This window comes from Octopus bimaculoides, chromosome 2 (assembly GCF_046866305.1).
Source record: "Octopus bimaculoides isolate indiv1 chromosome 2, ASM4686630v1, whole genome shotgun sequence".
NCBI classification, from domain to species: Eukaryota; Metazoa; Mollusca; class Cephalopoda; order Octopoda; family Octopodidae; genus Octopus; species Octopus bimaculoides.
In genome coordinates, this window is record NC_142929.1 from 46,003,299 (window position 1) to 46,013,298 (window position 10,000).

Consider the following 10,000-nt stretch of genomic DNA (forward strand, 5'->3'; position numbering starts at 1 on the left):
CGTGCTGCAGATGTTGGTGAGAGGGATAACTACCCTTGGCAAACAGGACACAGTCGTGTGTCGATAAGCCAGCTGGAGGAGATGTCCTCCTGGGGCTAAAAGCAACAGTAACATCGACCCCTAGGGGTCAGCCACACTTAAGTGGCAATATACTATACTTTATCGTGCAGTTACTGTTAATACTTCATTTAGAGAATTAACATTGCTTGTTTTCACCTTTTCGATATCAGTGAAGAATTTCACTTGAAAAGAAGATATAAGATTGCCAGGTTTTTGTCTCTCTCACCAAGGTCAGCGGCTATCGGACGCCGACGAAGGGAAATAACCCTGAAATCCGGATCCGTTCGTGCTGCAGATGTTGGTGAGAGGGATAACTACCCTTGGCAAACAGGACACAGTCGTGTGTCGATAAGCCAGCTGGAGGAGATGTCCTCCTGGGGCTAAAAGCAACAGTAACATCGACCCCTAGGGGTCAGCCACACTTAAGTGGCAATATACTATACTTTATATATACATATATATATATATATACAGAAAATAAGGTCAGGGAATCGTCAATTAGTAATAGAATTAATAATTAACAATCTTGCCAAGTAGTTCAGTATGAAAAAACCTTTATCGGTAAAACCATTTATAATCATAAAAATACGGGGATTAGCTTGAGTTGCTTCTCCAACATACTGAAAATTTTCAGTATGTTGGAGAAGCAACTCAAGCTAATCCCTGTATTTTTATGATTATATATATATATATATTTTTATGATTATATATATATATATATATATATATATATATATATATATATATATATATATATATATATATATTTATATTTATATATATAGATATATATGTATGTATGTATATATATATATATATATATATATATATATATATATATATATATATATATATATATATGTATACAAAAATCAAACATTCATTGTATCCAAATGCAATGATAGCCGATGCGGCACATGCCGATCAATCCATACCGGCCCATATATGAACACAAAAACAGGGAAAATATTCACCAATGCGAACATGAACTGCAAAAGTAGAAATCTAATCTACTGCATCAAATGCCCTAATTGTGAAGAACTGTACGTTGGCCAGACAGGTAATGCACTATCGGAACGCTCACGGGTACATCGACAACAGATTAAAAACCCAGAAGTCCGCCAAATACCACTGAGTAACCATCTGGCAACATGTGGTCATCAAACTTTTATTATATTTCCATTCCATATACTTTACAACCGGAATGAAATTGAAAGAAAATGCAAAGAAAAGGACTTTATTAAGAAATTCAAACCCACTCTTAACAAACAATGATTAAATTTATCTTACTTGGGGTTTAAAAGTCTTATCCCTATAACCAAAACACAAAAAATCTCTCAGATATCATCATTTCTATAAATAGATTTGGCATCATTTCTAAGAACAGCCAAACACCTACTGGGGTTTAAAAATCTTATCCCTACAACCCAAACACAAAACAATAAATTAAAATATCATTTCTAAAAATAGATTTGACATCAATTCTAAAAATAGCCAAATACCTACTGCTGCTGCCCAAAGGAATTGGTATAAAAGACAGAAAACCAGCCAACTTATTACAGTCTGTTAAAGTCTGTCATGCCGGCCATGACGAAGGGAAATAGCCCTGAAACTCGAGTCGCCTTTATATATTTATATTTATATATTTGATCCTTTATATTGAACACTCAATATTTCATCTACATTCAATACTTTATTTCATGGTGCCATCCATTTTTATTTTATTTTATTTTATATTATATATTGTATATTATATTATATATTGTATATTCCATATTCTATACCCCACATTGGTTCTGCAGGAATATAAATAAAACATAAAAAAACAGACAGTGTTGGAACTCTTTTAAACAAAATAATATATTCCTCTATACACAATCATACAAAAAAACCACCTTTTTTGTATTTATTTTTACTCGCATATATATATATATATATATATATATATATATATTCATAAAAGAATATAAAGATAAAAACCACGTTAATGATTTTTATCAAGTAGTCAGCATGCTATAAAAATTTATAGGCAATTAAAACATTAAATTAATAATAATGTACATATGTATATAATTATACTAAGGGAGATCGGGCAAAAGCGACCTTTCTCCAGCATGCTTGAAGTGCCGCACTTCAACCATGCTGGACAAAGGTCGCTTTCGCCTAATCTCGCATGGTATAATTATATACATATGTACATTATTACTAATTTAATGTATATATATAAATATGTGGCTATGTGTGTACGTGTATATGTATGTATACATATATGTATATGTATATGTATATATGTATGTATATATATGTATATATATATGTATATATATATACATATATGTATAAATATTCATATATATATGCATATATATATATATATATATATATATATATATATATATATATATATATATATATATATATATATATATATATATATATATATATATATATATATATATATATATATATATATATATATATATATATATATATATATATATATATATATATATATATATATATATATATATATATATATATATATATATATATATATATATATATATATATATATATATATATATATATATATATATATATATATATATATATATATATATATATATATATATATATATATATATATATATATATATATATATATATATATAATGTAAAGGCGTATGGCTCAGTGGTTAGAGCGTTGTGCTTACAATCAATTAGGTGGTGAATTCGATTCCGGGACTGCGCTGTGTTTTGTGTTCTTGAGCATCTATCTATATATGCACACATACATGCACACAAGAGACGTATATTCTACACCTTGTACGGATGTGCTTTAAACAGGCTTTTCACTTTTTCTTTCTTACCCTAAAGTGGGAAAAGGATCCTCCAAAACGTTAGTCACCTGTTTCTTTACATTTTTTCGGCGTATTTGTCCACCACCTTTTTGACTGTTGTCTACCTGCTCCAGCCTCTCACGCTGTGCAACTGTCTTTGTCTTATACCCCGCGTTACATTTGAGCTACACACACACACACACACACACACACACACACACACACACACACACACACACACACACACACACACACACACACACACACACACACACACACTCATTTATCGCCCACGGAAATGACTCTCCTGCAGTGGATATCGTCTACACAGCTGTCATCAGGAATTTAAGCGACAACTGAAGTAACTAACATGATTATGTTAGGTGTCGACGAGAATATTTCAGAGTGGAAGTTCGTTAGTAAATTTGTTTGGTCCTGGTATTGAATCTATTCTCAGATATGTTGAGGAAATACCAGGGCCACATTTTCCGAAAGGCAGAGCGAAGGAAAACATTTTCTTTTTTCGGTAACACGTGGTTGTATTCAGAGGAGATTAATAACATCAAGAAACGGTTACAGCTGGTCACACCATTTTCAATATTTGTTGGGGGTTCAGAAATGTGAGAGGGATATGATCTCAAGCGCAAGCAAAAGATCCCCGAAATTTCTAATGCCATTGCCAGCATATCTGGTTTTACATCAGAGTGACCTCCTAAAGACATGCTTTAAAAAAAACTAAGGAGTGCCTCATTCCCAGTGGTCTCCTAGGATGCCAGACACTAACTCGGAATTTCTGCGTGCCCTTGCCATTGCTAGATAGTCCTTGAACCTACACTGGGTTCATTCGTCCTTTTGTTAAGTCCTGTTTTCAGTTCTGTTGGGTTTCTAGCAAACCTTCTCACTCTTCTCATTCCTGGTGGAGGTGTTGGTTTAGTCGATTACGACCCGACCATGCAACAGGCTGTACTGGATTCTATGTCATCAATAGCACTGGTAAGAGACTACACAAATGACCTTTCTCTCTCTCTCTATCTCTTTCAGCCACACACACACACACACACACACACACACACACACACACACACACATATATATATATAATGAACAGCACATGTAATTAATGTCTTCACACTATCCATTTGTAATAACAAAATGTGAACTCCTATAGGAATTTACATACCGTGCACAAGAGGTCTTTCTACCCATTCTTCACACCACTTTCCTTGGATAATGGAACTGTAACTGTAACATCCAACATATATTTTTATTTTTATTATCTTATTTCCCTTTATACTTCTTTATCTCTACCTTTCCAAAATAACTTCTTATATTGAACTCTATTATTTCCCTCTGTTTAACTCTCTCATATCGTCTCTGATGATGGGATAACATTCATATCCCTGAAACAGCTGTAAGACTATCTTTCTCTTTATAAATGTCCTAGAAATTTCACACTGCCTTGGCTTTGTTGTATCATTTTATTTAACACACACAAAGACACACACACACAGTGGAAAGTGTAAGATATGTATGAAGGAAGCAATTAGTATATTTCGTACAGACAAGAAAATTTTGATTAATAATATATCGGACGTTATAACTGCATGTAGGCATAAATATTTAGCTACAATTAAGTTTTTTTAAAAGTAGAAAGGATAGAATCCGATCTTATGAACAACGACTTACCTTAATAAAATAATAATTTCTTCCACTTTGGTTAGATTTGATAAAGTTTAAGCGTAAAATTCTTTATACTTTAGTATCTTAGTAATTCAGGGGCTTAGCGTCGCATTCGAATCTATTAATCGTAAGTTAACGATCATTGTAAATTATAAATCACAAATATTATGTGAAATTTTAGACTGCTCCCACTAATATTCTGCATATACGGATTCACCTTATTTTAATTATTTACTATCATAAAGAGTATACCCCCTCGTCAGTTGTCCCTGTTTCATAGATGAAACAGGGACAACTGACGAAGGGGTATACTCTTTATGTTGCATGTCTCGTTACTCTGTTTGTTTTTTTCGTTGTTCGAAAAATGTTTGTTTTCTATGTTTTCGTTTTTATGTTTTCGTTTCTCATTGTGTTTAACGTTTTTTTGATATCCTGTACCCATATATGCATGCATGTATACATATAGATGTAGGTATGTACATATATGTATGGATATATTCATATATTTATATCTTATTTATATTATTATATGATCGAACGCCACGCATCCTTTTCCAAGTATATATATATATATATATATATATATATATATATATATATATATATATATATATATATATATATAAAGTATGTGTGTGTGTATATATATATATATATATACGTATATATCTACGTATATACACATACATAGGCACACTCACACACATGAACACGTTATATGTGGGTGTTAGCATATATATATATATATACATATATGGATTTTTCTCATTAATTCTTAGCTAATTGATTTATCTGCTATTAACGCTTTCACCACATACTAATTAAGAGTATTCTTGAGTCCTCATATGTAATACAATTTATCAAATCAATTCTCTATTAACATATGTTACATTTAGATTAATAATTATGTTTTGCTAGAGAATTTAATCCGATTCTATACTTAATTTTACGAGAGTGTTCTTTGTCATTGAAAATGGATTGAAAGAGTCGTGCTGACGTATAAATTTCAGAAGATGTCATCGACTATTGTTTGTGATTTTGACGCCTATACAAAGATTTCGGGTTTTCCAGTATTTTCTATTGAATGTTATATGATATTGCTATATACTTTCCGACTGTTAATAAATTATGTGATAAACGAAGATGGAGAACCGAAGTTAACTTTCCATTGTACATTCCAGTTCGTTATGCATATATATATATATATATATATATATATATATATGGATATGTTTGTGTGTGTGTTTATATATGTATGGATGTATGGAAGCTTCATACATACCTACATGCATGCATACACACACAAATATAAATATATATATTTATACATATACATATACATACATATCTATCTATCTATCTATCAATATGAGTGACGTTAGAGTTGTGAAATCTTGCATGCATTAATTAACTCTTTTTATTAATAACTGCACTGTTTCTTTCAAGGTCAACTGATTGTTCAAAGAAGGTTTCAAAAGATACTAGTAGCGTCTTCTCTGGAAAAATCGACAAAACTTAGCATCGTGGAGTTATCAAATACATGCAGAAAAAGAGTTTATCTCCCAAGGATATTCATGCTGACATGGTTACTACATTAGGGGATGACGCTCCAGATTTAGCAATAGAGCAAAAGTGGGCAGCAAAATTTAGGAGGGGAAGAGAGAGTTTTGAAAATGACCTAAGGTCTGGACGTCCTGCAACTTACACCACCAAGGAAAACATTGATTGTGTTCACCACATGGTTATGGGTGATAGGCTATTGACTATAAATCAAATAGCCAATGCTGTTAGCATATCTCGTGAGAGAGTTGAGAATATTCTGCACAATGAACTTGGCATGACGAAGGTCTTTGCTCGGTGGATACCACTTCTTCTGGCACCTGGTCAAAAGCGCACAAGGCTGATTACATTACAGCAAAATCTGACATTGTTTGAGGCAGATCCAGCTAGTTTCCTCGAACATTTTCTAAGCCAGGATAAGTGTTAGCTTCATCCCTTTGAACCAGAGACAAAGAGACAATCCATGCAATGGAAACACCCACTCACCTATTCCAAACTAGGCCAAGGTCGTTTCATCTACAGGGAAGGTGGTGGCCTCAGTTTTTGGGGATGCAAAAGGCATTGTGTTTATTGACTGTCTTCAAAAGTACTACACTATCAATGGAGAGTACTATGCCAACTTTCTGAGGCAGTTACGAAAGGATATCAAGCCCAAACGTCCAGGAAAACAGCCAACTGGGGTCTTGACAAAATTTCAGCATACAAGTCCTTGGTTTCAATGACTGTTGTGCGCGCCAGTAACAATAATCCTTCCGAATCATCGCAAACGCTTAGAAGTTATAAAAATTAAAACAAAGCGTTCTCTCCTTCAATTATTCTCAGCGTCTATTTTACGTTACAAAATTTCAGTTCATTCTGTAACCTTGAAAACTGAAAAATATTATTGATTATTGTATAAACACAGACAAGAATGTTTAGACCATTCTTAAAAATGGAAGTAATCAATGATGTTGACAAACTGACTCAAGATGTTAAGTAGGCTTTGAATAAAATTTCGTTTCTATTTCTAGTAGGAAGTTCTACCGTGTATAAAGCTTCTCATCAGTGCGATATCCAAGCAGTTGTAATATTCAATGGTGTAATTCCAGAGCAATTTTAATACGTATTAAAACTATTAACACCTATGATTCAATTCCCTTAGAGCTGTGTTGTTTAATCCAGATAAGCCATAATTAAACCGATCAAGGATCAAACGCGTGCAAGCTGTCATAATTCATTTCCTATTAAGAGCTTAGAAAGCCTAGGTCCCCATTATCAGTTACATATATACTTCTCTTGTTAAGAATGCAGTATTTTCTAAAGGATCATGAAGATTCTGTTGATATACGAGGTACCTTCAAATAATAACCGACTTCATTATTTACCACCAAAACTAATGCCACGTGAACAACGTTCTTTGCATAAGAGGTGACGCCATTCTTCCTGCGCATGCATGAAAATTTTCGCGTCGGTAAGCTGCACGAGTTCCCGCTTGTTACGCCTAGAGTACAAACATATAATGCACACTCAAGTGATTTTCGTTTTCAAGCAAGATGGCCGTATGCATCGAGCAAAGATAGTGCATCAAATTATGCTAAAAGCTTGCTGATACTCAAGCTCTAATAACCCTGAAGATTCAGCAAGCCTTTAGCGATGATGCCACGGGCAAAACTCAGATCAAGGAGTGGTACAACCGCTTCAAACATGGCCGCACCTCAGTGGAGAGCGATGTACGCTCAGGCAAGCCATCCACAGATCGAAAGGAAGAGCCGATTGAGAAGGTTTGGCGAATAGTCATGGAAGACCATCGCGTAACAATCTAGGAAATTACTCACGAAGTGGAAATAAGCACATTCCATTTTAACGGAGGATTTGTGCATGCGGAGAGTGTTGGCGAAAAAATAAAGTCGGATACTATTTCAACGTACCTCGTAATCCAAGCTTTCCTAGTCAAGAACAAAACACCACTTATTCGACAGGCCCCCAGCTCTCCCAATTTGGCACCGTGTGATTTCTGGTTCTTCCTCAAACTGAAAACCACGCTGAAAAGGAAGATATTTGAGTTGTGAGAGGAAATTATGAGAAAAGTGACAGCGGAATTCCATATCATTCTAGAGAAGGCGTTGCAGAGGTGTTACAAGCAGTGGCAGAACCTTTGAGGGAAGTGTGTGAATTCCCAAATGGAGTATTTTGAAGACGATTAAATAAAATTTGTGAAACGTACAAAATTATTTGTTTTTCATGCCTAAAAGGTTATACATTTTGAACGCACCGCATATTCAGTAGGCTAAACAACCACGTTGAGGTTTCATTGTTGACTGTTTTTCTCCGCCTTTGGCTCTGTCGCTGCTATGTTCCATGACATGGAAATAATACTATGTAAATTACAGTATGTTTGCGTGTAGAAGAAAGAAAAAAAATTAACGAACTTGACAAGAAAACATGAATTAATGAAGTAGGTTACAAGCTACATATTCAGCCAATGAGATGGTAGAATTTGTGAAAAAATTACGATGTTTTATACAAGTTCTAGATTCAGCATTAATAAAACGATTTCGCGAAATTCTGGAAATACACCATACAAGAAATGAGTGATGTATTGTTTGTTTAAGTGAAGTTGTTAAGTTGCCTAAAATGTGGGACAAGAAGGATTGAAATTAATGGAGTTGCACAGTGTTCGATATTATTTTCCAATATTTTCCTCATTAGTATTGATGATTATTTAAGAGATTTGGCAGGCGGTCAGCAGTGTAGACTTAGGAAGAATCACTTTTGATCGATCACTTATTAACCGTAAGAAGTACAATCGTGTCCTAAATTCCCGATAATCACATACGTGGATTTCAAAGAGACAGTTGATTTATAACAATCTTCATATATACGTATATATGTATGTGTGCGTGTGTGCGTGAGTGAGTGTGTGTTAGTGTATGTGTGTGTGTGTGTGTGTGAGTGTAATCGTGTGATAATGGTTAATGTTGGAGCGCTTTGGTGTTGGAAATTCTCTTCATTAGGCGAGATGTTTGTGTTTTCATCGATAAAATGGTATATTAGTTATTCAGACACATCTATTATTCAGAAATAATAAATCTGTATTCTCCTTATGTCCAGCTCAAACACTGCGGTTCTACACCCTAATGAAGTATACTTCTATAATCAGGAGGTTTATTGCGTCATTATGTTCCACCAAGACGTACATTTCTTCGAAATGTTAGATTGTCCTGGTATACCGTTTTTGGTGATGTGGATTTGCAAAATGTTATTCGGATAGTCTGGAGTGCATATGCTGTTCAATAGATTCCGAATGTGTTTGTCAGCAAGTGCAATGTAATGTATTAACAAATTTTCGAGTATGTGCAACTCGAGTAAGCGTCACCATCACTGGCTTGTGATTATCTCGCACCGAAGACGGGAAACAATCCAGAAACCTAGGTCTATGAATATCACGAAGGCTAGAGACGGGGGCGATAAACTCCCTTGCTCATGCTATACAGATACAAATTGTGTGTCGGTAGCCAGCTGGAATAGATGTTTTCATGAGGCTAAACAGCAGTAACATGTCCGGTGTAGGACTGCCACATTCTGTTGGTAAATAAACTTTACTGTTCGCTACTGCTACTGCATATCTCTCACTCAGAGATTTAAAACTACTTATTTTTCTCTTTACGAGATCAGCGATTGTGTGTCGCTGGAAAAGTATATAGCACGAGCGAGTCAAGTAAGTCCCTATCACTGGCCTGTAATTATATCGCACCGAAAATAAGAAACAATCCTCAAACCTAGGTCTGTAAGTATCACAAAGGCAAGAGATGCGGACGATAAACTTCCTTGCTCATGTTATATGGATACAAAGTCAGCTGGAAAAGATGTTTTCCTGGGGC